The sequence below is a fragment of the Balaenoptera physalus genome (assembly GCF_965194825.1).
Source record: "Balaenoptera physalus genome assembly, chromosome: 11".
Classification (NCBI taxonomy): Eukaryota; Metazoa; Chordata; class Mammalia; order Artiodactyla; family Balaenopteridae; genus Balaenoptera; species Balaenoptera physalus.
In genome coordinates this window covers 6,266,141-6,293,764 of record NC_138896.1, presented here as the reverse complement: position 1 = coordinate 6,293,764, position 27,624 = coordinate 6,266,141, and the positions used below count along the sequence as shown (strand labels likewise).

At 36.2% G+C, this 27,624-nt stretch overlaps 1 protein-coding gene across 4 annotated transcripts in view; it reads right to left on the bottom strand.

Moving 5' to 3' along the window:
- LOC309637976 (uncharacterized protein) overlaps positions 1 to 27,624 on the bottom strand; it is a 278,481-nt gene that overhangs the window by 191,215 nt on the left and 59,642 nt on the right. The gene's annotated exons all lie outside the window — the stretch shown is intronic.

The following is a 27,624-nucleotide window of genomic DNA, read 5'->3' as shown; positions in this document are numbered from 1 at the left end:
CAAAATAAATTACAATCAGGAAAACTCAGAAATGTGATAGCCAAATAACAGGAAGATGAGAATGTGAGCAGAAAGAGCATATAAAAGAATTAGAAATAGAGAAATAAGTTCAGAAATGAAGACTCAATAGACAGTAACACAAGAGTAAATAGACAGTACCAGAAGCAATATTAAGAAAACAAAAAACAGAAAAAAGGAAAAAGGAACTTAAGATAAAAAGAAACACATTAAAAATAATTTGAGAGAGATAAACAAAGAAGACAAATAAGATGTAACAGAAGTATAATTGGAATCTCTGATAAAGAAAATCAAAACAGGGCTTCCCTGGTGGCGCAGTGGTTGAGAATCTGCCTGCCAATGCAGGGGACACGGGTTCGAGCCCTGGTCTGGGAAGATCCCACATGCCGTGGAGCAACTAGGCCCATGAGCCACAACTACTGAGCCTGCGGGTCTGGAGCCAGTGCTCCGCAACAAGAGAGGCCGCGATAGTGAGAGGCCCGTGCACCGCGATGAAGAGTGGCCCCCACTTGCTGCAACTAGAGAAAGCCCTCGCACAGAAATGAAGACCCAACACAGCCATAAAATAAATAAATAAATAAATAAATAATGGGAAAAAAAAAGAAAATCAAAACAATGGAATGCATGAATACTAAAAACTATAATCCAAGAAAACTTTCTTATAATAAGAAACTTGAATCTACATATTGAAATGGTACCACATGTACCTAGAAATTGAATAGTCATATTTTAATACAAAACAAGATACTGGAATTTCCTAGCAAATTAGAAAAGATTTAATTATGATAACCATATATGATACGATGTACACTATTTAACTTGAAATTTCTTACAATTTCTAGAAAATAATTTGTCTATATGAAAGAAGAGCCATAAAAGTTAATACCTTTTGAATAAATAATTCCCTCTTCATCATCTATCCTAACGAAATAGTCACTATGTCTGTCATTGTGATAATAATGGCAAATCATGCTGTTTTGAAGATCTGTATTGGCAGTTACCTATATCTTTGATTAATTAAAATTACAGTCAAATAAATCATTACTTACATTGTAAAAAAAATAATCATTACATTGTAAGTAATGATAGGAGAAGGGGAAAAGATAATGAAGTTTTGGCATAGAAAATGTTGAGAACGACCCACTTTGTGCAATTCTTTCAATGTATAAACAAGAAAATGAGATTTAAAGAAGATAAATAATTTGTCCAATATAACACAACTAGACTGTACAAGGCTTCAAATACTAGCTTAGTCTTCTGATTTTCAGGTCCATGTTTTGTTCTACTGCAGCATACATAAAATTAAAGTCATTCATTTGATTTAAGACTAAATATCATAGTGTGGGAAATTAGAAAATCTTATTTCTTTACAAGATATAATCTTCACAGCCCTCATGTATAAATAATAGAGCACGCTAATGTAAAATACAACCTAAAAAATAATAATAAGTCAGCCATCCTAGCAAAGAATATTACAATGCTATGAGTTCAGAAAAATCTACCTGTTGTGTTCCTGGGCTCACAGCTGCCTTATAGTTGGATGTGGTTGAGTGACTGATTCCAAGCCAATGCAACGTAGTAGAAATGATCTACACTCCTTCTAAGTTGGGCTATAAAAACCTCTCATAAAGTATGCTATAAGAAGAAAGAAAATACTCTTAAAGCAGGTAAGACAAAACTTTGTTTGCTTTTGAATCTTAGTATGACTACAGATAATGAAAGAGAAAAAAAAATGAAAAAAACAAGAAACAAAAAACCTATAAACAAGTCTCCACTCTCTTTTCCCCATCTGCTGGCTAGATGTCAGTGCTTTGAAAATTATATATTGAAAGCAGCAGAGCTTTGTTAGTTTGGGGGGCTAGAAGGATTTATAAAACAGAACCCTCAGCTCCTTCTGACTATTGGATTTTACATGAGCAAGAAACAAACATCTTGTTGGGTTAAGCCATTTAGATTTCAAAGTTTTTCTGATAACGGTAATTAGCATTATCTTAAATGGAAATTTCTATCAGAGGTGGTAGTAACAAAAAATATCTAATAATTGGCACTGCAGAAGAAAACTAAGAGACTAGTACCAGAGGCTGGAAATATGAATTCTCAAGTTAGGCAGGGGCGAATTTTTCAGTAATAGTGATACCGATGATACCTTGGAAGGCAAGCCACTCACCTTCCTAGAAGGTGGCTCTAGCAAAGAGATTGGAAAACAGAATTATATTAGCATGCATTAGATGTCACTAGCTTTATTTGGCAACCTATCAGAAGAAATGACCACAGGAAAGAATTATCCTCTGTACACATAAAAATGAAAGGGGATAAAGAAGCATCCAGAAATTTTAATCTTCAAAAACTTGAGAATGCTGATGTCAAACATTAGAGAATATGTTTTTTAAATTGAATAATTAAGGGTCTTAAGATACAAATATGTGACAAAGTTTACGTATGTGACAAAGTTTACATATGTGACAAAGTTCAACCCACGGCTGATCGCTTTAAGATAAATATCATTGAGCTGAGAAAGAAAAAATGATGATGAGAAGGAAAATAAATACACCAGATTTAAGAATTATATCTAAGAAAGAATTGTAGGTGTGGCTACTGGCATATTGAACTGACTACAAGCAAAGAGATCAAAGTCTTATTAATTTTAAAGGAAATTATATACCGAAACAACTATGAGCTAATGCTACAAATTTTGCCTGAGCATTAAAACAACTCTTCGGCCACCAAACTCATACAGGCAGGAAGTAAGCAGCAAAAACTCTACAGCCCCCAACTCCCACTATAAATGTGGCCAAGTCAGATCATGAACAAGCAAGAACTCCCCAGAGGCAGAATCAGAGGCTGTGTTGACCAGTGGACGAGGAAGTTCCTCCCCAGCAGCAAAATCAGGTTCTAATCAAGGAACTTTCCTCACTGCCAGGACTTCATAACGGATGTTCAACAGGATTTCATCATGACCACAGACCACTGACTACTGTGACTATTGCAATTTTCTGTTTTCTGAATAGGGTATTTATTAGAGTTATCCTGTCCCCATTCCCCCATGCATGTTGGCTACAGTGGGAGAGACAGAAAACCTACAACTAATTCAGCCATCAAATAAATAATTGGCAATCTCTGCATATTAAAAAATTAAAGCATGGATTCTTTTCCAAACATATATATATTATGGATTACTCTAAAATATATTTTATATTTAGCTTATTCTCCAACAAACATTCAACAATTCCACTTTTTAATGCTTTGTCTAAATGATGTCTAAAGTTAGGAATTTCTAACTCTTAAAATTCTACAATAGTTTTACATCATCCTTAGTGTAAGGTTTTATAATCAAAGTCTTCATTATACTACTTTAGGCTGCCTTTCTTGTCTCTGCCTGTATCTTCTCTACATACCAGCAATACTTACCAAGGACTTCCTGCTGCTACCACTACTGAATTATCTTTATTTCCAGGTTCCATGTTATAGTATAAGAAAAAGGAGGCCTGTAGCTAAGGAAATAGCCCACTGTCTTAGTTTGGCTTCCCCCAGCAGCAGATCCTGAGACAAAGATTTGAGTCTTCATAATTTATTTGGAAGGTAAGAGATCCCAGTAAGAGAATGGGGAAGTGAGATGGGGAAGGGAGTCAATAAAAGGTGCTGTTTCCAGCAAGTCGCCACTTGCCATTCCAGGGCCCTAGGAAACTGTAAGACGTCCTCCAGAAATGCGCACCTCCCCGCTCTCCATCCACGGACGAGGGGACTCCTCTGGGACTAGGATGGAGGACGGCTCCTTGTAGGCGGTGTCTCCCCATCTCTCAGGCTGCTGTGTGTCCAAGCAGAGCAGACTCCGCTGGCCAGAGAAAGCCTTCAGGCAAAGGGAAGCAGTTCCCAGCAGCTGGTAGTCAAACTGGACTATACAGAACTGGTGAGGACCGAGGTGATGGTGACGTCATCTATACTAAGGAAAAAGTTGTTTTGTTCTGAGTTGTTTTGGAAGCTGGATACTGAGTCTATTCTGGATATAAAGCATGACACTTGTTTGCTAATACTTCGATAGTGAGAAACAACTCTTTCTTTCATCTGAATCCTTAAAGGCAAAGATAGCTGGGAATAAATCCTATGTAAGTTAACCAATAATATTTCCCAAATACCACCAGGAATGCTGATGGAAAAGTAGTCTCAGATATTTTAAGCTTAGCTGCTTCTATGTGTTCTTCTCCTAACAAATTCCACAGTGAGTCAAGCAAATGTTGAACATTTAGCCTAGGTGAGAAGCCTGTGGGATTTTAAGCCACCAAATTTGAGGAGTTTTTGGTCCCTGCAGCATAACGTTAACAGATATTCTATTCCCCCCCTGCTCCAGATACACCCTCCTGCCTCCTCTGCTGCAGGAAGCCTGCTTGTAGAGTACATCAATTAGCTCTCTTGCCATCTGGCTTCTGCTTCAACCATTAGAGAGACCTGGCAGGAGATTAGAGGGAGGAACGAGAGTGGGAAGGGAGTATTTATTATCCCCTCACTTGCTCTCTGTGGGGTTACTTTAGACTGCCAGTTTCCCCCATGAAGATGAAGCCTCTTCTCAAGGTGGCCCCTCCACAAGACTCTTGCTCCTTCCAGGTATTTCACCCCTTCAGGCGTAGGGGTGAAATGGGCCTTGTGTTGCTAGTCTCGGGATAACTCTCCTTGATGATTCCCCTATATCCCACCCACATCTTTGTAATTAGTCCCTTTTTTCAGTACCCCTTACAATATTCTATTGGAATAAGCCATCCGTTTCCTACTGGGACACTGACTGACACATTATTTTCGCCTATACTGTCTGGTTTCGTTTTTCTAGCGATAAAACGTCACATTGTTAACGTAGCATTCTTCCTGAACCACTGCGGTTTCCACCACATTTAGCCTTGCCAACATCAAGGAAGAGGCTGGGAGATCTAAATTCCACTATCATCTCAACATTATTTACACAATAAAACTCTCTCCCCGGACAATAGTGCCTTTATGTCTGAGAAGCAATGGTCCATCCAAATGACAGATCTGTTGCTCCACTGCCAAGCCCAGCCTAGTTTAAATGCAATTCTGATTCTTTAGTGCCTTAGGGAAGTTTCCTGAAGCAAGATCTGTGAGATTATTCCTTCTTCTTCACATTACCTCCCTCAACTCTACCCAAGGTTGAGTTTATTTTAGTTTAATGTGTTGAAAGAACATCTCCATAAAAAGAATATTTATTGAGAACTGATTAGTGATTCCAAATACTGGATCTTGGTAAGAGATGAGGACTGACTGCTCCTAGTATGTTAATAAATTCATTCGGTTAAGGTAAGAGGTAAACAGATTACTCACCTACTTCAAACCAGGGAAAATTTGTTTAATCCCGCACTAAGTGTTCAATGACATCACTGAAGGAAAATTATGAAAGGATCTCAAATATATACATTAAAGTTTCAAGAAGGGGCAGAAACTAGTATAAATTCCAGATTATCATCTATGGAATATGTTCAAAAGCACTATGTAACAAGCCTATATTTAAAATTATTATAAATGAAAGTAATTTTGCCATTATAGGTAATTTATGTTTTATATAAATTTGACTTACCAGATCATCTTATAGAATGCCAGTCCAAGTTTGTTAGAGACAAATACACTTCTCCTCCCTCTGGAAATTATTGTTTTGTTTTTCCCTCCTGGGCATTGCTTTCTCATCCTTGAATCCTAATATTTATACAGTGTGCATAATTTAAAATCCTTTTCACATAGAGTGGTAGTTCTTAACCATTTAACAGTCCTTTGAGAATCTGATGACAATAATATAAACACTCTTCCTGGAGTTTATACATGTAGTATATGTACATGGGTCTATACATATACTACTGCATTCAATTTTAGAGGGTTCATTGATATCCTAAAATCTATCCAGGGGTGAGTAACTCCTATAATAATAGTTTAATTCTCATAACACCTATATGAGATAGGAATTGTTATTCCTATTTTTTCAATTGAGGAAATTAAGCCACAAAGTCGTTCAACCAAGTCAGGCAGCAGGATTTGGTGTTAAACTCAGGCCTTTTGACACTATGGCCAATGCTTTTGCCTCTGTCCCATGACTGCCTCCTACTTTTGTTACTGTGAATCATCACCTATATCCCACTATAAAATATTTTAGGTAATTAAGGTAGAGTAAATTTTTTCTATAAGAGTCTCAGGATTCCTAAATGTTTCCATTATGTTTTTAGATTCAGTTGAATCTCTGTTCTATAAAATTCATTCACTCAGAAGAATTTCCAGTTTATCCCATAGTGAATTACAAAATTAAAAGCAGATATCTATGTCCAAAACATTGATGAGATTCATTATTTAAACATCTTTTCCTTTCCTCTGTTTTCATCTCAGCATCCATGGCCAGTCCACCACCTTGGACTCTGGACCCACTGCTTTGACCTGTTGATACCCACGTCCTGGTGTAGGGAAGAGAATGACAAGGACTCCTGACTACTCATAAGAAGATCTGGTTCGAATCCATTTTGCCACTTAGCACATAAATTACCTTAAGCAAATCACTTGTACCCTCTGAGTAACAATTTCCTCATCTGAAAATGAGGGTGGTATGGCCCACATATATGTTGTAGGGTTATAGAAAGCACCCAGCAAAATAATAACTGCCTGAAAAGGTGTTTCAGAAATTATTAAAGCATCACAAACATTTAAGGTATTGTGATTAGAGTCAGCAAAGACACCTCCATCAGCAAAACCAGCATTAACTTTTTTAAAAGTAAGAACATTGAGATTATACGTTCACAAAATTACTCACTGCAAATGTCCAGCCATTACTATTATCTCCCACATGTTTGGCGCTGCTTTATTACATGATGGTGACCACATTGAGATGACTCATCTGGTCAGCTTTGCAAAAGAGCTGATGTCCTGGTTCCTCCACTGAACACAAGCCAACAGATGAGTCACTCAATAAACTCAGTGGCTTTGCATGCTGCAGTTATCTACCTACTGAAACTGGATGATAAATTTACTGTCTGGTATTAAATTACCACTTTGTTATAAATAATACCAACCTAATGGTCTTTAAAAAAATAACCTTTAGTAACCACTTTAAATAAAGAAGGGTCGATTGTTTATAAACAGTATATATGGTATTTTTAAAATATTGTTGTATAATTGGTATGGTAGATTTTTCAGAATTGTTTTTAATGCAGTAGGGCTGATTTTTACCAACTTTCCTGCATTCTGATGGTTGAGTGAATAGTAGTGCAGTATATCTTTCAACATGCGGATCAAGTCCTTCAGAAAGTGAAGCCAATAGAATTATATCATTTGAGTACAAAACGTGCAAGGCAAATATAAACTGTTAGTGAAAATCAAATGGAGACAGGGAAGACCCTTAAACAACTGTTCTCCAGTATTATAAAATCCAGCTGGGGAAACTGGCTCAGAAAAAACTTACAAAATCATAAAATTCTTGGTACTTTATGGATCTTTTTAAAGGAGAAATTAAGCTCAAAAGCAATTGCTCAAAAAGGCCAGTTTTATGGTGGTTTGTCACCTAACCTATGACTCTAAAACAAACAATCACTGAAGTCATTTCAGTGACCTTTTTAAACATTTCAGGATCAGGTTCTCTTACGATGCAAAGCTCCAGCTATTAAAATGTCTAGGAATAAAAAACAACTGAGGATATAAATATCAGGCCTCAAACATGTACATACCAAAAAACGTTACTTTATCTTTTCTTTAACAATTAATTTCTATCTTGAGCTCCCATTCAGTTCAGTGGTCAAATTCAGGGTTAACAGGTCAGTGCATTGTTTTTCAGTCTATGACCAGCCTGGAGGTTTTCTCTATTGACTCATTACCCCAGAGCTGGCATCTTAGTTTCAGGAGATCTACGTAGTGCCACAGCATCAGCAGAGATGGGAGGATGTCTGGCTCTCAACCATCATTTTCTCTTGCCATGATTAGATGATAAGACATTGACATTTCACGTTGTTTCTGGCCAGGGGTATCTAATCACATTGCAATATACCCATTCCCACTGGGTCTTAGAAAACTAAGTCACTTTGTATCCTCAAAGTCTCTGCTAAGAGGCTTCTTCAGGTCCACCAGCTGGCACCTATGTGCCCCTCTTAAGAGGGAGTAGAAAAAAAAAAAAAAAAGAGGGAGTAGAGGGGAAGAATATTATATAGAATGCAATATGTTGCTATATAGAGTCTAGCAAGAATGTCTACCCTAAAGATTCTCGCAATCCAAAGAGAGCATTAATGTAATATTTCTCTATGTTTTGCTTTACCCGTTTGAGTATGGGCTTTGGATTCAAATGGTCTGGGTCAAACCCAAGCTCCACCACTCGAAAAAGTTTTTCTTTTTACCTTGGATACCTCATCTATACAACCAATCGAACAGTATCTTCCTCATAGGGTTTTTGCAAAGATTAAAGGAGACAATAGATGTAAAAACAATCAGAACACTGTCTGATGCATAATAATCTCTAAACAAATGATACCCATTATAGACATTATTATAGCTCCTCCTCTCCATTCCCTCCTCCAACTTCTGCTCATAGAAATGCATCGATATGTGTGCCACCAGGCAAAAGATAGCAGGGCTAACACTGAGCTAAATAAGAATGGAACACCAGGCTGGTCAGCAGAAGACATTTATATAAGATCTCACCTGTTGTTCTCAACCCTGTCATTTTTGCCTATGAGTGTGTAGCATTCCTTACTGTGCTGCAAAAAATTTCCCCAAGTGCCTAGAAGATATCCTTTTAATGTGGACACGTGAGGCTAAGATTTGGATCCAGCCATTAATACCTATTTAATTTCATAACCACAAGCCAGTGTTGCGTATTTTAAATAAGAGAGGAGATCCGTATGAATTCTGTCAGCTTTCATCTGTTTCCTTTCCTGAAAGTATCCAATTTTAAATCCAAAGAACTAGTTCTTCCGAAGTATTAGAGTGAAAAAAGAGCTCCAAAGATTAAATCAATCCAGAATCACCTCATGGGTAAATAGCCCAGTAAGTTAATTACAGGATTCTTTGTTGCTCTTTTTTTATTGTGGGTAAGACTTCTTGATGCAATATTTTTGGTTAATTGAAGATTTTCTTTAAAACTATGCAAGACAGCCAGCAAATAGTGCATTTATGTATGTAATAGAAATGGTTGTAATATATCATTAAGGCACTCCAGGGCATGTTTTATTGGTTCATTAATACAGTACAGGCCTTAGGTGTATTCAACCACTCGGGGCCTATATTAATGGACCAATAAAATGTACCCGGGAGTGCCTTAATGCTATACTAATATGGCTAAGTTTAAATTAATTTTTTCAGGCTTATCTTTTTAAAAATCATTTTTTCCTAGTTGGGAAGATAGATTCCTTTATAAGGGGAAAAAGTTCATAGTGACAGAATAAGAAGAAGCAGGATAATAAAACTCTTTTGTTTCATCCATTTCCTAAAATGTTTCATCCTTTCAGATGGTGCAATTTCTAATCTTCTGCATTCTACTTCCAGTGTTTTCCCATATTTTCCATGGAAATCAATAATCTTGTGACTAGGAGCAGAAAAATAAGAACTATTTATTTTTGGAAGTAACAGGTCAATGTACCAGCAAATGTCATATCTACCTATAAATCCCCTATCACCTTTCAATATTTCACCTGGTCAAAACAAATGTTTACCTTGCTTTAAGGACAAGCTCTTTCATCTACCTCTTGTCACCTGTGTAATCAAGGACTCACACTTCCCCTCAAAAGGAAGATGTTCCTCCAAATCATATACATTATACTTCTCTCTCAGCTTTTCAGAAGTTCTTGAATTCTACTTTGGACCATTAAGGAATCTTCTTTTTAAGAAATTTTGGGAAGGATGAGAAAAGTGTATAATCCAGCCCCAAACTGGATTATAATCTTGGCCCTACCATCTACTTGTTCTACGATATTGGTCTGAAAGCTTCCAGTTCCTCCTCAGCAAAATGGATAGAATAATGTCCAACTCATAGGAAGAGCATGAAGTTAAATGAGATGTCATGCAAAACACTTAGCTTAATGCCTGGCACATAGGAACCATTGGATAAGTGGTAGTTTTTGTTATTAACCTCCAAAATGCTACTGAAGACACCAAGATGAATGGCTGCTCTTGAATAGCATGACGTTCCCAAAGAAATGCTGACAATTGAGCATCCAGAGTAGGAAAAGCAGATATCCCTCCTCAACTTCTCCTTTTTCACTTTTCCTATTACCACACCACTGAGGCACATGACCTTTAAAAGATACCTAAGAAACAGACTGTAGTCCTGGACTTTCTTTACCTTGATAGCTTAATTTTTCTAAAGAGTGTAGTCATCTGGGAATGTTTATCATCACCATCATAAATGCCATAAATAAGTCCTACTATGTGGGAAAACACTGTCCTTGACTCCTGTGGGCAGGGGAATAGAAAGATGTTGTCTTCAAAGAGGTTATCTTTTAACTGGAACAACCAGATACAGGCATGCCTTGTTTTATTGCACTTTGCTTTACTGGGCTTCACAGACGTTGCGTTTTCACAAATTGAAGGTTTGTGGCAACTCTGAATCCAGCAAGTCCATCGGTGCCATTTTTCCAACGGTGTTTGCTCACTTCGTGTCACATTTTGGTACTTCTCACAATATTTCAAACTTTTTCATCATGATTATATTTATTATGATGATCTGTGATCAGTGATCTTTGATGTTACTATTGCAAAAAGATTCACTGAAGGTTCAGTGAAGGTAATCACTGAAGATTCAGTGATTATGATTCACTGAAGGCTTACATTATGGTTAGCATTTTTTAGCAATAAAGTATTTTTTAATTAAGGTAAGTACACTTTTAAGACATAATGTCACTGTGCACTTAATAGATTACAGTATAGACATTATTTAAAGGTACTAAAGACTAAAAAATTCATGTTACTTTATTGCAATATTTGGTTTATTGCAATAGTCTGGAAGGGAACCCACAATATCTCTGAGGTATGCCTGTATATGCCTGTATAATAATACAAGATAGACTGTAAGTGCCACATGAGTTTTAATTCCATTTTGAATGTAATGGAAGAAAGCTCTGTGAACAAAACTGATCAACCAGGTCGTAAAATCTACATTGAGACTGTTTGGTTAGTGAAGAAGGACGTAAATATTGAAGCTGACCACGACGAATTCAGAAGGGAGCAGTAGAAGCACACCATGTTGGAGGATGGAACAAAGGAAAATGTAACTCTACCCGTGAGCTTTTGATGAACAATGTTTAGGTGAGAGGGCCATTGGAGGGCGTTCAGCGGGAGATGCAATTGGGCGGGACTGTGGAGAACACCTTTCAGGTGATAGAAAACCAATACAGGAACTTTGATCAAGGAAGTGAAATAAAAGCAGTATTTTAAAAGTATTTCAATTACTGTGATGTTTATGAACTGGAGTAGAGAGAGATGGTATCCAAGAGATCAGTTGAGAGAATACCATCATATTCCAAGTTTGAATCATAGGGACCTGAATAAGAGGAGGCAAAAGGAAAACAGAAGAATAATTGTGAAGAAAAATCCAACAAAAGTTGATAAATATTTTATTGTAGTAGGCAAGAAAGAGTAAAAAAAAAAAAAAAAAAATAACCGAAAGGCTGAAGAAATGGGAGGATTAGATAACTATTTGCTCAATTTGCTTAGTGTGGAAATAACTCTCCAAGGTCTCATCTCTGAGCCTCACATGTTCCTGAGCAAGAATAAAACAGGTTGAGGCAGCAAGAAGCCATGAACATTATTAGAAACTACAGTTAAAAAGCACACATCCCAGCAAAGGTGGGTCCATTGAGTGCATTAATTTTATGTCAGAAGAAAAACGCACTTTCTCAATTATCATAGCACAAAGGTTGGCTAAACTTTGAAAGCTTCATTGAAATGTTTCTCAGTGTCGGATATGTCCTTCATTTTGCCAAAACGGTTCCCTTCATCTGAGCTCTGTTTGCTCCTTTCCACTTACCTAAAAATATTTACTCTTCAAGGCCTATTTTCTCCAAGAAACGTTCCCTAACTATTCAAACACACACTGAACACCCTTTCCCTCCCTAAACTCCTAGAGCCCTTGCTGAATTAGCCACTTAATTTAGCACTTACCTACGTATGTCAGCACCACACAAGTCCATGTGCTTATAAGTAAAAGGGACAACGTGAGATACATCCACTCACATTTCACAACATTTACCATATCTAAATCTCAGTTATCCAAAAAGAGAAATTCTAAACGCATTTAGAAAAATAGCTACATCGTTGCAATGAGTATACCTACTCTCAGGGTGATTACATTGTAAAATACTGTATCCCATTGATTAATTCAAGTAAAATATTAATTCATTACTTCAAAGTTATACCTACTTATAACTAACAATTGTAAGCGTCATGAACATAAGAGGGTGTCTTTCATTAATTTTTTTTTTTTTTGGCCAAAATTGCGCAAAAGGAAATCACCATAAATATCTGATGATTTACTGGGAAATTTAAACAAGTACTTGAACAGTTTAAGAAAATATATACTTTGTTCAAATATTTGCCCCAACGCAAAGATGATATGACCAGAGCTGTCCCAGCAATGGCTTCCAGGGGCATGCCTTCCAAACAGCCATAGTGAGGTGAGATGGGGTGTGAAGGGTGACAAAGGCCTGCCCATCTAAGGCTGCACAGGATAAGAAGACCCAGAACATCAAGAGAAGCCAAAATCATTAAGAAGAGCAATGAGTAAAAGCTAGAGAGAACAAAATTTGAATGTGGGTGCCAAAGAGCCAGAGGCCGATCAAGGCTGGGGTACCTTGCCAAGAGCCAGAGCTGGAATTAGAAAGAGACCCAGTGATAGTCTATCAGTCCTAGTGTTGAAAATTTCAAGCAATTCTTAAAAATAGCTCGGAGCATCTGAGGTTAGACTTAATCATGCTGAGTAAAAAGATATTTTTCTAATTTTTCTTGATACTTTTTAATCTCCTTTTGCATTTATTTCTCTCATGCTTTGTAATTTTAGACACAGCCTCAAAGAGGGTTAACTGTTAATTTCAGTAATTTGCCCCAAATTCAAATTAATAGAGTTTCTATAAATACATGTCTTCAGTGTATAAGTTAAATTTTTCACTACCTGTACAAATGTTAAAAATTACATATCACCTACAAATTTGGAAGCTGACAACATATTTTAGTGATCATCACACAATAATATCACAGGGGAAACATGTCATTCTTAACTAAAAACAATTAGATAAGAAGACAGGAATTTTACAGATTTCCAGGCATATAGCTCAAACTTAATTATCCAATAAGAATCTTCAAGATTTTAGTCTTGCAAATAACTATTCAAATCTATATCATAGAAACTGAAAATTTCCCCCAGTTATCTGTATAACTTAGGTTCAAAAAGTATATTTCCCACAGATGGTCTTTTACACTACCCTGAAAATAACTGTTCCAACCTTTCTGGAAGGCAATTTGGCAATTCATATTAAAAGCTTGCAAATGCCCTTTCCCTTTGACAGAGCAGTCCTGCTGTGCTGTTTGTGAATTTTTCCTAAACAAACAGTCATGAATGTGTCCAGATATTTATCTACAACAACGCTTATCACATCCGTGTTAATAATAGCTGAAAACAATCAAAAAAATGCAGAAGTACAAAATAGGAGTGTACCTAAGTAAACTATGAAAAATCCATATAATGAAACTAATTAGCAATAATAAAAAAATACACTGTGGAAGAACACTTAATATACAACGATAGATTATAAAGTGAGAAAAGCAGTTGTAATGTTTGATCCTTTAAAACATATTGAAAGAGAAAGAGCAAGAGAGACTCACTTGATTCAAAAATATTAATACTCTTTATCTCTGGTTGTTCTCAGAATATAGTCCGAGTTCCTTAATATGACATAAAAGGTCCTGTGTGATCTGGTTCCCACGGGCACTTCCAACTTCCTCTCTGCCACTTCCCTTTTCATTCACCATCCTCCACTCATTGGGCCTGTTCTGGGAACACGCTGATGGTCTTCCAGACTCAGGACCAGGGTATCTGCGGTTCCTTTCATCTAAAACCGCTGCCCCCCCGCCCCCGCATTCACCATTCCCACTCCCTTACCTTGGGTCTCCTTCAGACCTCAGATTAAAACACATTCCCCCAGCACTCCACCCCTCCCCCTAGTCTGGAATAGGTCACCCTTTTATGCATCCTCAGAGGACCCTGGACTCTGTTTTCATAGCACCTATGTCCATTGTCATCGTAGAGTTATTTTTGTAACTATCTGCATAATATCTGTTATCCCTAATAGACCACAAACTCCATAAAGGCACAAGATATGTATTGTGCATATCAGGCACCAATAAATTGTTATTAAATGGATGATAAATGGATGGGACTATGGTCATTATTTACCTTCTTCTCTATCATCTTAAGTGTCTACAGCACGCATGTATAACTTCTGTGACAGAAAACAAAAAGTTTAGTTATAAAAAAGTCTATTTAAATATCATCAGGGTTGGGAATGTAGTGGAATTCTTCAGGTTATAGTAACACTCCGTTTCACTTGCTAGTATAAACTAGATCATGACTTCAAAATCATGATTTAATATCTCTGTTACATATTTTAAACTTGAATTTGACTTCATTTTTTCACTGTCATCACTAGAAACCCCTCAAAGTAAGAATATAAATACCAAGCAGGAAGTCTCTCTGTGGATGGTGAAAGGAATTTTGCCTTAAGTTAAGAAGCTACTTCTCAGATAATAAGTACTAAAATAGGAATTTTGTGGGTCAGATAAAAAAGAAGAGATACCTCTTAAATTGTGGAATGGTTCAATGGTATGTGTGAACTGATAATATCTTTCCCCCCTCCTTTCTTTCAGCCTTGACCTATGTAACAAAGAATTTGGTTTCCACAATTCAGGCAACTTGAAAATGAACTGCCAATCTGGTACATGATCCAGTCTTAGTTCATGATTCTTTTTTGATGAGAACAGATCCTTATGTTCTCACTTGTTTTAGTTTAGAGTTTTTTTCCCTTGAGTTGCTTCTCTGTTTTTAAGCATATAAAATGTATTTGAACACTTAACAACACAAGAAGTATAATCAGGGTCTACAAAATGTTCCAGCCAAGTTTCTCTTTTGAAGTGATAACCCATCATTGCTACACAGGGCTGACTGCATGGTAGCCTAATGGTATATTATAAAAACCCTTTTCAACATTAAACAGGAAAGTAAACCTGCCAAATTTACTTTAAAATATGAAATTAATTTCCTGCCACAGTCTCGTTGCCAAAATAATTTCATTCAACGTTGAAGGTTTGTAAGTTGAATCTCTTCCCAAAAATTGGAAGTTAAATGCTATGTTCCTAATTAAGCCTCAAGTTAGTATTTCTACATGAGAAAAAAAGAACAAATACAGTACTTCCTCTTCAAGTGATCTGAATTTTTCAAAATGTGTGAAAGGTTCTTGACAGTATTTTAAGTTTATTATTATTAACCTGGCAGAAAACACTGTTTCATAATCGAGTACGATTTTAATAAAATCAAATATGACTGAATTATTATAAGTGCCTCATCTTGACTTTCTTTTAATCTACCCAAATTCAGTGTTTCTGGTGGAACCACTTGAGTTCACATTAGATTTATCTCACACTATAAAAGCACAATTCATTAAACAGACTAGTCTATTTAAACTAAGGCAATTTTATCTCAGTCAATTCAATTATTTAACACTGCTTTTTTAACTCACTACTTAAAGCTTTCTTTTGACAAGTATTCCTTTAAATAAATGAGTTGTAATTTAAAGAATGAAAAAATATCAAGTCCCCTTACAATATAGGCAATTAGCCTATAGGGAAATGTTTTTCTGATACAAAAGTAAGTTTTATTTGGAAGTTAGACTGAATCTCAAGTACAGAAGCCATCGAGGTTATTTTTCAGCAGAAATAAACATAATGGAACTTTCTATGTGCAATTTACTTTCTTGCATTGCTTGTATTTTCATTTAAGAAAGTAACTTTTTGGTCAAGCTTACATAATTAAAGAATCAGAGTGATCAGCTGAATAATGTATTCCAAAGAAAATATAACCCGAAATAGGTAGAATCAACTTTCTCATCCCACTAAAGGATAATCTGGCTGGTGAGTTTATAAAGGTAATAAATAGTGAAAAGAATAGTTTAATAACTGCCTAGCCAAGTACTAACAAAAGCAAGTTAAGCTGGTGTGGTGAGTTCTTTTCAAAAGTTTCCCCACAAGATTTTTTGTTTAAAAATTTTATGAGACTTGAATTTCATTTAGGATTTTGGACTTGAACTACAGATTAAATGAGCTAAATAAGGAATGTTCCCATCACTGAAGGAAAAGGAAGTTAGATATATTTAGGGCATGGTGTGTTCATCAAATAGTGTTTTCATAAAGGCAATGTCATTAATTTTTCATGTGGGTTGTCCTAGAAAAATAACGTGAAAAGATTCAAATGAACATGGCATACATTGTCTGTCATTGTCCAAGAGGATTACTTTGATTTTGATATGTGATCTATGGAATGAATCTCATGACTTTTAGTTGGATTTCAAGTAGCGTTGTTCTTAAATGGAAATACTGAAAACATATTATTGTTACTGACATATTTCAGATAAAGAGAATTTTTGGTAATTAGCCTTTCAAATTTCTTTTTTTACTTCTCCTTTCTTTTTCTATTGAGAAATAGCTTTGGATAACTTTCATTTCTGCTATAACCACTCACCATATTTTAAAAAACAACCCGTTGGATCAAATGACTTCTTCTAGTATAGATTACTGAATTAGTAACTTTTATCAAAAATAATTGAATAATTATCCAGGATGAAGTTCTTCATTATAATGGAATCACCTAGAAATTAAATGCTGCATGCTGAGATTAAATGCTGATACCAAAATCATTCACCTACTACATGAAAAATAGTACTAAATTTTAGTGATAGCTATGAATTTACTTTGCACCTTCTATATCCAAAAAAGAAAAAAAAATAGGCAATTTTCAACAAATTATTACAATATTTTCATAGGATATAAGTGTCAAATTTATTGTCATCGGTCATCTAAGAGCCAAGTTGGATATTATCCTGAATGCCTCATTTGGATGTAAGTTCATGTGGATTAATTAGCTAATTTAGGAGTACACGGGTAAGCCAAGATATACCTGGAGGGAAATGAAAGAGAAGTATAGACAAAAATTTCACAACAAAGTGCAGTTATAATATGTGTGTGTTTATTTTAAAAGACCTATTTCATGCCTGCCTTTCACTTTCCCCAGTAGACATGCCTAGTGGCCCAGCCATGTCAATCTCTACCCTAAACATGTACTTTGGCCCTTGCAAGCACCACACTGACACACGGCGGCCAAGACGGAGGACACCCAAATAAGTGGTGGGACACTTATGGCTGACAAAGTTGGCTCCAGTGGATGGAAGTGCCGGAGTCAGCAGTCCTGAAATGTACCTCCACTGAGAGCACCTACCCTCTCCATTCCAGTTTACCATGGAGAATAAGGACATACCTCTTTGAGCAACTTCCATTCCTATATTATCATTTCATGCTGCCAGTTGGTAAGGTTTCCTTTTGTAATTTTTCATGCATTTCATACATGGGATTTGTGGTTATTATCACCATCTACTTCATGTTGGACTATATGTCTTTCATCAGTTCACACTAAGCATTGGGGGTCTTAGAATGAAAGAGGTCAGGTCCACACTAAGGGTATGTAGGCAGACAAAAAAGACATCTGTGCATCCAGAGAAGATACATTTGCCAGCATTTGGTTTTGTTTACCTTGCATTGTCAAGAAGGGACAGGAGGACCAGAAATTCCCATTCTCAAGAACTTCTGGGACTTCCTACTGGGTCCAGTGGGTAAGACTCCATGCTCCCAATGCAGGGGGCCCGGGTTTGAGCCCTGGTCGGGTAACCAGATCCCGCGTACATGCCACAACTAAGAGCCCGCATGCCGCAATTAAAAGATCCTGTGTGCTGCAACTAAGACCTGGCACAGCCAAAATAAATAAATGAAATTTTTTTTTAAAAAAAGAACTTTTCCTGCCTCGTGGGTTTTATTTTCCTTATTTTTCTGTCTTCATATTTTCCTTATCGTTTTCTGTACTTCTAAAGTTCATCAAGAGAAAAAATAAGTTATAAAAGTAGTGTGTTTGATGGATTCAATCTACAAAAAATATAAACCCCTCTCATAATCTAAAAATAAAAAATAGAAGCTACCATATGCAATAAAATTTCCCTTAATATGTGAATCTCACCTTTTCCTCATAACTGTTTGTCTTTCTTTTTATTGCTTTCACTGAAGGAAGACTTCCATAGCCATAAATTAAAATTGCTACTAGAAGTTTTAAAGATTTTAGATAGTATATGGAATAGGAATGACTAAGTTGATAGATAATTCTTTAAAAACAGCTCTATGGTCAAATCACGTTAAAGTAACACATAAACTATCTAATCCTGGAGAGGCAGAGCACATTTTTTGCATACAAGTGGTACTGAGAAATCCCTCAGGGAAAAAAAACTACTAACTTCAATTATCTCAATTTTTCCCAAGCTCTTTTTACCACAGAATCATTTTTATCATAGCATACTGGCTAACACTGTACAGAATGAGTATCCAAGACTATGCAATTTAGGAAACCTATAAAACGTCACATTTTATAGACAAGGAAACTGAGGCGCAAGAGGTCTTAACTGCCTCACCCTGGCCACCCAGCCATTTATTAGGAAGACTCCCACTGAAACCCAAGGGCTCCTGACTCCCAGTCAAGTGGTCTTTTTCCTCACTAGAAAACATGTACAATTTTACCAAAAACAGATGCAGTTGCTTCTTCTAATATTGTTAGATATAAATTGTCAACTGTAACTGTAAACTATTTAATACCAAAACATAACCAATACCAACTGAAAGCTAAGGACTGTAAAGACCTTTGAGCTACAGCATTGGACAACAAACATCTTTTTAAAAGGTTTTTTGAACATATTTCATATTTAAAATATTACAGAAATGAATATCTTAATTATAAATTTAATACTACATATGTAAATTTGAATTTATGAGTGAATTCTCAATAGTGTATCTTATTAAACACTGTAGAATTGTTTTAAAATATCTTTAAATGCCTACTAGTTGTCTAATATAGAGTATATGCCTTGTATCATAGCAAAAGCAGTTTGAATAATTCTACCGGACTCAGAATGATCTCAGATTGATGTAGTTAACGTAAATTACAACTTAGAAACAGGATGGTAAGTTCATGTTAGGGCCTTGGTCTTTGTTCAGATTTGTATTTCAAAAGTTAAAGGAAAGCTCAAAGATGGGGGTTCTAAGAAAAAAGAATAAGCATGCACAGCGCAAACCCAAGAAAATGTTCCCATTTAGACTAGAAATAGCCCTGCCATTGATATAAATGAGGATGCTCTCCTTTCCAAGGAGAGATGTCCTTTTATTCATTCACTCAATGAGCATGCATTGAGCACCCATGGTGGCAAGTCGCCGTGGCAGCCACGAGGAATAGAAATGGGAGAGAGACACAGCTGACACTCGTGGGGAGCTTAAGTTCTCTGTAGGGAGGCAGACAGGAGATAGCTGCACATTACAATTACGATAGGTGCTACAAGGTGGTGCAGGTTGGTTAGAATAGGGCATAGGTGAGGGCATAACTGTGAGCTCAGACCTAGACCAGGAGGTAGGGGAAGTCTTCTCAGAGAAGTTACATTTGATATGGATCCTAAGGCTGATAGGAACTTGTCAGAAGAAAAAGGGGAAGGGCGTTCAATGTAGTTGCTGGATCCTTTGCAGGAAAGCTGGATGAAGAAGAGAGAGCTAGGACACTTTGCTCCAAAAAGGCTGCTAGAGAAGGCAGGACCCTGATCATGAAGGACCAGTTTTAAAGAATAGATTAAAAAATCACAGTGCTGGAAATGAATTATACCTGGGCAAAAGGCCAATTTAATGGGTCCATAGTTCTGCCGATAATATTAAGATTGGAGGGTTCAAGGGTGAGAGTGGCAGGAAGGCGAATGAGCTGCTTACAGCTCTTCAGAAAAACAATGTTTTCTGTGAGGCTTCCAAGATTCTGGCCTCTGTAGTGGGTATCTTTGGTTTCTTAGCCTCTGTAGTCTGAATTTATATCTTCCCAGGTCTCATCATTCTTTTCATGCTTCCTGCCTACTCTTGGAGGTTAACCAACCAAGCCTGCGGGGATATACCCCACCTAGTTCTGTCCATGTGAACATACTTGGGACGGTGGAAAATGCATCTCTATTTCCAATCCTCACATACTGAAAACAGATGAGCTTTCATTCTGTCTTTGAACTCAACTACTTCAAGATATTCAATTAACTAAATACCAGATCAGCTCCATTTCAAAACTCCTTATGGAAATACCCTCAAATTCCTGGATGTTATTAAGATTAGAAGGAGAATGAAGGTTGTTTTGGTCAACAAAATGATAGGATCTCACTACTTTCTAAAGCACTAAGTATCTTTTTTCCCTCTCTTATAAAATACGGATAGGGATATGATTCCTAAACCACTTCAGTTTTCAAGATTTAGGCAAGCTTTATCATTTTCAATTAAAAATGTCTGGGAAATCATATCCCAGTTTCTAACCTAGAATATCAGTTTTTTATTCTGTGAAAAAGATATTAGACAATTAATTATCTAGTTAGTTCTCAGGTTTTTAACAAATAAGGATATTGTATTTTTTGCAGTTATAGGAAGCTCATTATTACTACATTCATCCCAATAAAAGACTTTAATCTTGAAACGGAGGCTATTCTTTATAGAAGTTTTCAGTTTTCAGCTTTCTGAGATTCTCTGAAAAGTCTGTCAAGAAATCAAGTAGTACGCTTTTTATAAGTCAGCTTCAATAAGGCACCACATATCGTAGTTCTAAGGGAAATCACATCCAGGATGTTTTATTAACTGGTAGGTGAATTCAGTAGGTGTGAGTTCCCAGCAGATGCTATGCCTAAGTACAGTTGCTGATTAGCATTTCAAATAGTTATAAACGACCCATGGATGATATTTGGGAATTATGAAGAGGAGAGAATGTTTTTGTTTATTTGCTTGTTGTTAATTTGAGCATTTTCACAGGTAGAGGAAGCATAGAAAATCCAGTGTCTACTGGGTGGTCCCATAGGCAGTATGCCCTATTGTCCCCTGGAATATAGAGGTCCCTCCAAGGAAACTATTACACAAAGTGCCTTTTTAAATTTTACATATAACTGATAAAATGCAACTGCAGGCAGCCTTAAATAGTTATTCTTCCAAAGGTTTGTTTTTAGAATCCGAAAAGCATATTTCCAGAAAAGAAACAGTACTGTATTTGCCACTGTTAGGTTACCATGTTAGGTTTATTTAGCTCACAGTACAAATAAATCTCATATTTCTTGTGTGTTGGAGTTTTCATGAAGATTGTATAAGTTAATAGAAAGCACATAGTAAGGTTTTGCGTCTGGTATAATTGTCATTCCTTTCTATGGAATCTAGGGGCTCAACAGATGTTTGTTTCACTTCCTTATTCCTTGTTATTTAATAGGTGATTTGAATTCAGTGTTCTGGTAGCATGTGTAGGACGTGGGGGATATTAACCAAGGAGAAAGGAGGAAAACATTGAGCGAATTCCTCAATATCTCAATGCTCCCTCTATAGACACATTATTCTCTCTCCTGCTGGTCAAATCTCCTCACAGCAGCAACCAATCCAGGCCTGCCTTAATCTCCAATTTTCCAACCTCTCCCCTCAGTCAACCCCAGCACTGCTGATCCCAGCTAGGTATCTGAAATGAAGTCATACTAACAGATGAATGTAGTTTTAAGGAAGTTTAAAATACTGAAGAGTGTGCTAATTTTTAAATAGAGATTGCTTGAAAGCATGATGGTCTTTCTAATTTGTGCAAATTTTAAAGAAAATGTTAGAAAACAGGGGTAGGGGAAAGATATTTGACATAAAGAATCTACCACAAAGGTCCTGCCAAGAAATCTACCCTAGAGGTCTGTTTCCCTGAGCTACACCATAATTTGACAGCCTTTTCGCTGCCTGGGCGTTTAAACCTACCTCATTGTCCACAACAATTCAGGGGCCAAGATGTGATAGTAGTTGAAGGAACAGTCATGGGAGCAAGTCTCTTCTGTATTATGTCATTTATCATCCAAGGGGCTGCAGCATTAGTATTTTCAACATGATTTATAACATGAATTCAATAATTTTAAAAATACACAAGAACCTAACACTCAGGAAAAACCATAAAATCCTTAAATTTCTGTAATCTATTTTTTAACTGATAGCAAAATTTCAGGAGTGATCATGTTGTAATTAATGCAATTTAACTTCATGTATTTTATTATGAGAGAATTCCAGGTTCCTAACTAAGTCTACAATATACATATGGCTACATCTACACAGTGAAATGGAAAATTAAGAGCCATAGTTAGTTGCAAAATTTCTTTCTTTCTTTTTTTTTTCTATTGTGTTGATAAAATGGTATGGGGGAGAATATGTCAAAAAAAAAAACAACAAAAAAACAGTTCCTGCTATTGCTTTTGCTATTTAGTTGATGCACTGATGAATAGGAGTAGGAGGAGAACAGAAGACTGTTTATACATTCATCAGGTAATGGACATTTGGGTTGTTTCCAGTTTGGGGCAATTATAAATAAAGCTAGGTGTGTATGTGTTTTCTTCTCTCTTGTGCTATCTTATTGTGGTTATAATCTGCATTTTTCTAATGACAAATGGTGTTGAGAATATTTTCACGTACTTAATTGTAATCCACATCTCCATAGTGGTGAACTATCTGTTCAAATACTAATGCCTATTTTTTAATTAGGTTCTTTATTTTCTAATTATTGAGTTATGAAAGTTCTTTATATATTCTGGAGAGGGGTATTTTTCAGTTATGTGTTTTGTAAATTTTTTCCCTTTTATGGTTTGGGTTTTCTGTGTTCTGCCTAAGAAATCTTTCCCTAACTCAAGGTCACAAAGATTTCCCGTATGTTTTCTACTTTAGTGTCTTATACATTTCTGCAGTTCTGAGTTTTACATAAAGCGTACTTTCTATTTCAAGTTCATTTTTGTATTTGGTATGCGGCATAGATTGAGGGTTTCTGTTTTGTTTTGCTGTCTTTTTTTTTTTTCATATGGATGTCCAATTGTTCCAGTACCATATTTTAAAAATAATATTCCTGGGACTTCCCTGGTGGCGCAGTGGTTAAGAATCCGCCTGCCAATGCAGGGGACACGGGTTTGAGCCCTGGTCCGGGAAGATCCCACATGCCACAGAGCAACTAAGCCCGTATACCACAACTGCTGAGCCTGTGCTCTAGAGCCCGTGAGCCACAACTACTGAGCCTGCGTGCCACAACTACTGAAGCCCACGTGCCTGAAGCCTGTGCTCCGCAACAAGAGAGGCCACCGCAGTGAGAAGCCCGCATGCCGCCAACAGAGAGTAGCCCCCACTTGCTGCAACAAAGACCCAACGCAGCCCAAATTAATTAAAAATAATAATAATAATAATAATATTCCTTTACAATTAAATTACTTAATTAAAAATCAATTGGCCACACAGGTGTGTGTCTATTTCTTTCTGTTCCATTCCATTAAGCTATATTTCTATCTATTTGTCAATACCACACTGTTTTGATTATTATAACTTTATAGTTAGTCTTAAAATCAGGTAGTGAGAGTCCTCCAACACTGCTCTTTACAAAAAAAAAATTTTTTTTTGAATATTCCATATCCTTTGCATTTTTATATATGCTTTACAATCAATTTGTCAGTCTCTATATTACTGCATAATTTCTGACAAGCTGTCTAAAAAGTAGTTTGTTCCTTTCTATGTAATTGATCATTTTTTTCTCTGGCTTCCTTCAAGATTTTCTTTTTATCTTTGGTTATAAGCAGTTCATTAAGATCTGACGTGCGCATGCATGTGTGTGTGTGTGTTCTATTTTGGAATCTTAAAGCTTCTCGGATCTGTGGTTTGATATCTTTCATTCTTTTTGGAAAATTCTTATCCATTATATTTAAAAAATTTTTTAATCTCTACCCATTTTTAATCTTTCTCTCACTCCATTCTATCTAGAATCCAGTCAAAGATATCATAGAACATCTGATATTCTCACACAGCTCCTGAATGTTTTGCTCCTTTTCTCACACTTTTTGTCTATCTATGTGTCCGTTTAGATTATTTAAAGGAAAAATAGTTTCCTGATATTTTCCTCACTGATATTTCCCTCAGCTGTATCAATTTATTTGCTGAACTATTCAAAGGCATTCTTCATGTTTGATGTTGTATGAACACATGTGTATGTGTGTCTAACTATAGCATTTCTTTTTATTACATTATTATAATTTCTGAATTTCTCCTTAAAATTCCCATCTGTGCATACTTGTTGTCCACCTTTTCCATTAAATTCCTTAACATATTAATCATAGTTATTTTTAAATCTCTAATAGTTTTGACATCTTGATCATCTCTGAGTCTGGTTCTGTTGATTGCTTTGTCTTCTGACAAGGGCTGTTTTTCCTTGCTTTCTGTGTATAGTATAATTTTTTTTTAACATTATGTGTAGAACAGTAGAGATATAGTGTATAGAACAATGCAGAATAAGGTAAATATCACTTATGATATTTATTCTTTTGTCATAAATTATTTGTCATTAATAACTGTTAGGTCATTAGTGTCAGGATTTGAGTCAAACCAGTCAAGAAGTTAGCAGGATTTGGGTTTTGATGTCACTATGGTTACCTTTCTTGCACCATATGTTTCACTTCTTCTAGTGGTGGACTACCATTGCCTCGTGCTTAGGGTGGGCTTAGAGTACCAGAGGCTTTCCTTAGAATTTCTGTGCCATCAGTTTTCACTCATTCCTTCACATCCTCCACCATACAGTTGCTCTTTCTTCACCCTTTTGCACTTCCCCCAGTGGTAGATTGCTGTTTTTTGTTACTCCATGCTCTTGTAGGAAAGTGGAAAGAGTTCTCTGGGGTGGGGGTGCCACCCCAAAGGTGGGGTTTCCATTTGTTCTCCGTGGCAGCAAGACCCTGACTTGAGTCTGTGGTTAGTCTTAGGCAGGAATTTACCCTCCTTTAGAAGTAGCAAGCCTCTAATGGTATCCTTATAGGTATATACATAGTATAAGATCCTGGACAAAGAAGAGTTTCCTATCTCCCACTCATGCCACCTATGGAGTAGAGTATGTTTTACCTTTACCTTTCAGTCAGCTCAGCTACTATCTATGTATTTGTTCTCTTCTTGTCACAACTTTCCAGTCCTAGCTACCTTCACAGAATAGTCCCTAGATCTGGGATGTTTTATAGACTATCTGGTTTTCTGACACTGTTAGAATGGTAGCAATACTTTTATTTTAAATTATGTAACTTGTATTGTAGTCTTCGTTTCTGATTTTTTTCTTTTTCTTCTAATTCCTGAAATCAATCAACTCTTATTTAGTTTCATCTTTTTTATATACATTTATGTTAGTAGATTTTCAGCTTCTGACTCAAGGTGTATTTTTTTAAGTATCTCTAAATGCTTAGAGAATATTCATTCCAGTTTGAGATATTGTGTTACACTTTTCTGTTTTGTGGTTGTTTTTTGCAGGGCATGGGAAAATATTCAACATCTCAAATTATTTGATTCAGATTTGCTGTTTTCTTCTTACAGTTGCTTTGTATGAGTGTGATCTGCTTTTTTTTTTTTAATTCCTATTTAATTCATGGATGGGGTTACTAGTTCAAGAGTGCCCTCTTCTGTAAGTTTAATAAAATACAGATCCTTTAATGGATAATGATAAGGGGTAGGTGAAGATATTACCATTTTTTCACTTTCTTTTCTGTGGAATCCTTAATTTATCCCCTCTTATTTACTTCTTTGTCTTCATTATAACATATCCAAAAGGTACCATTTCTTATCTATATATCCGATTTCCCCTAGAAGCAATGCTTCCTCAAGGATGCTATTTCTGGTCCCACTCACATTCAAGGCCCTTTCTGTACACAGTGCAGTAAACTACCAAATCCTAGCTTTGTGTTCTATGGATTCAAGGAGCAAACTACATTAATCACTTCATAGGTGAGGATACAATGGTATAATCCATATCATTGGAGTTAAGCTGAACCAAGTTTGAATTCCAATTGTCACATTTACTGGCTACATGACTATGAACAAAAGGAAAAAATGCACCTACCTCCTAATGTTGTGGTGACAATAAAATGACATAACATAGTACAATGCCTGACACAAAACAGTTGCCCATAAAAGTAGTGAAATAGAAAAAGCTATAGTGCATTTATTACTCTTCACAACAGAATAAGATACTGTGGTCAATTGTTTAGGAAAGAGAGATTCAAAGTATGGCATTAATGAGATTTCTTTTAGTGAATTTAGCTTTGAGCAAAGAAGAGCTATAAGTAATTTCTATAATGTTCCAGAATATAGTGCTAAAACACTTCCACACCAATTCCTAAGTGTGAGTGACTTGTAACAATGAAGGCAAGTGAAAGAATAAAAAAGAATGGCTAATTTTGTGTAAGTGCTTAGTGCCTATAAAACACTCCGTCAGAAAAGGGAACCCTCTTGCACTGTTGGTGGGAATGTAAATTGATACAGCCACTATGGAGAACAGTATGGAGGTTCCTTAAAAAACTAAAAATAGAACTACCATATGACCCAGCAATCCCACTACTGGGCATATACCCTGAGAAAACCATAATTCAAAAAGAGTCATGTACCACAATGTTCATTGCAGCTCTATTTACCATAGCCAGGACATGGAAGCAATCTAAGTGTCCATCAATAGATGAATGGATAAAGAAGATGTGGCACATATATACAATGGCATATTACTCAGCCATAAAAAGGAACGAAACTGAGTTATTTGTAGTGAGGTGGATGGACTTAGAGACTGTCATACAGATTGAAGTAAGTCAGAAAGAGAAAAACAAATACTGTATGCTAACACATATATGTGGAATCTAAAAAAAAAAAAAAAAAAAAAAGAAAAGAAAAAATGGTCAGAAGAACCTAGGGGCAAGATGGGAATAAAGATGCAGACCTACTAGAGAATGGACTTGAGGATACGGGGAGGGGGATGGGTAAGCTGGGACAAAGAGAGAGAGTGGCATGGACATATATACACTATCAAGTGTAAAATAGATAGCTAGTGGGAAGCAGCCACATAGCACAAGGAGATCAGCTCGCTGCTTTGTGACCACCTAGAGGGGTGGGATAGGGAGGGTGGGACGGAGGGAGATGCAAGAGGGAAGAGATATGGGGACATATGTATATGTATAACTGATTCACTTTGTTATAAAGCAGAAACTAACACACCATTGTAAAGCAGTTATACTCTAATAAAGATGTTAAAAAAAAAAAAAACACTCTGTCATATGTTATCTCATTTAATGTTCCCAGCAACTCTTTCAGGTAGGCCTCCTCATAATGTATCTATTTATATTACAAACTATTGCATTTACAATACGGAAAAAACAAAGCTGTCTGAAATTAAATGAATTTCTCAAGATTTTACATTGTATGTATTAATTTGCACAGTAATGCTAGCTGCTATAA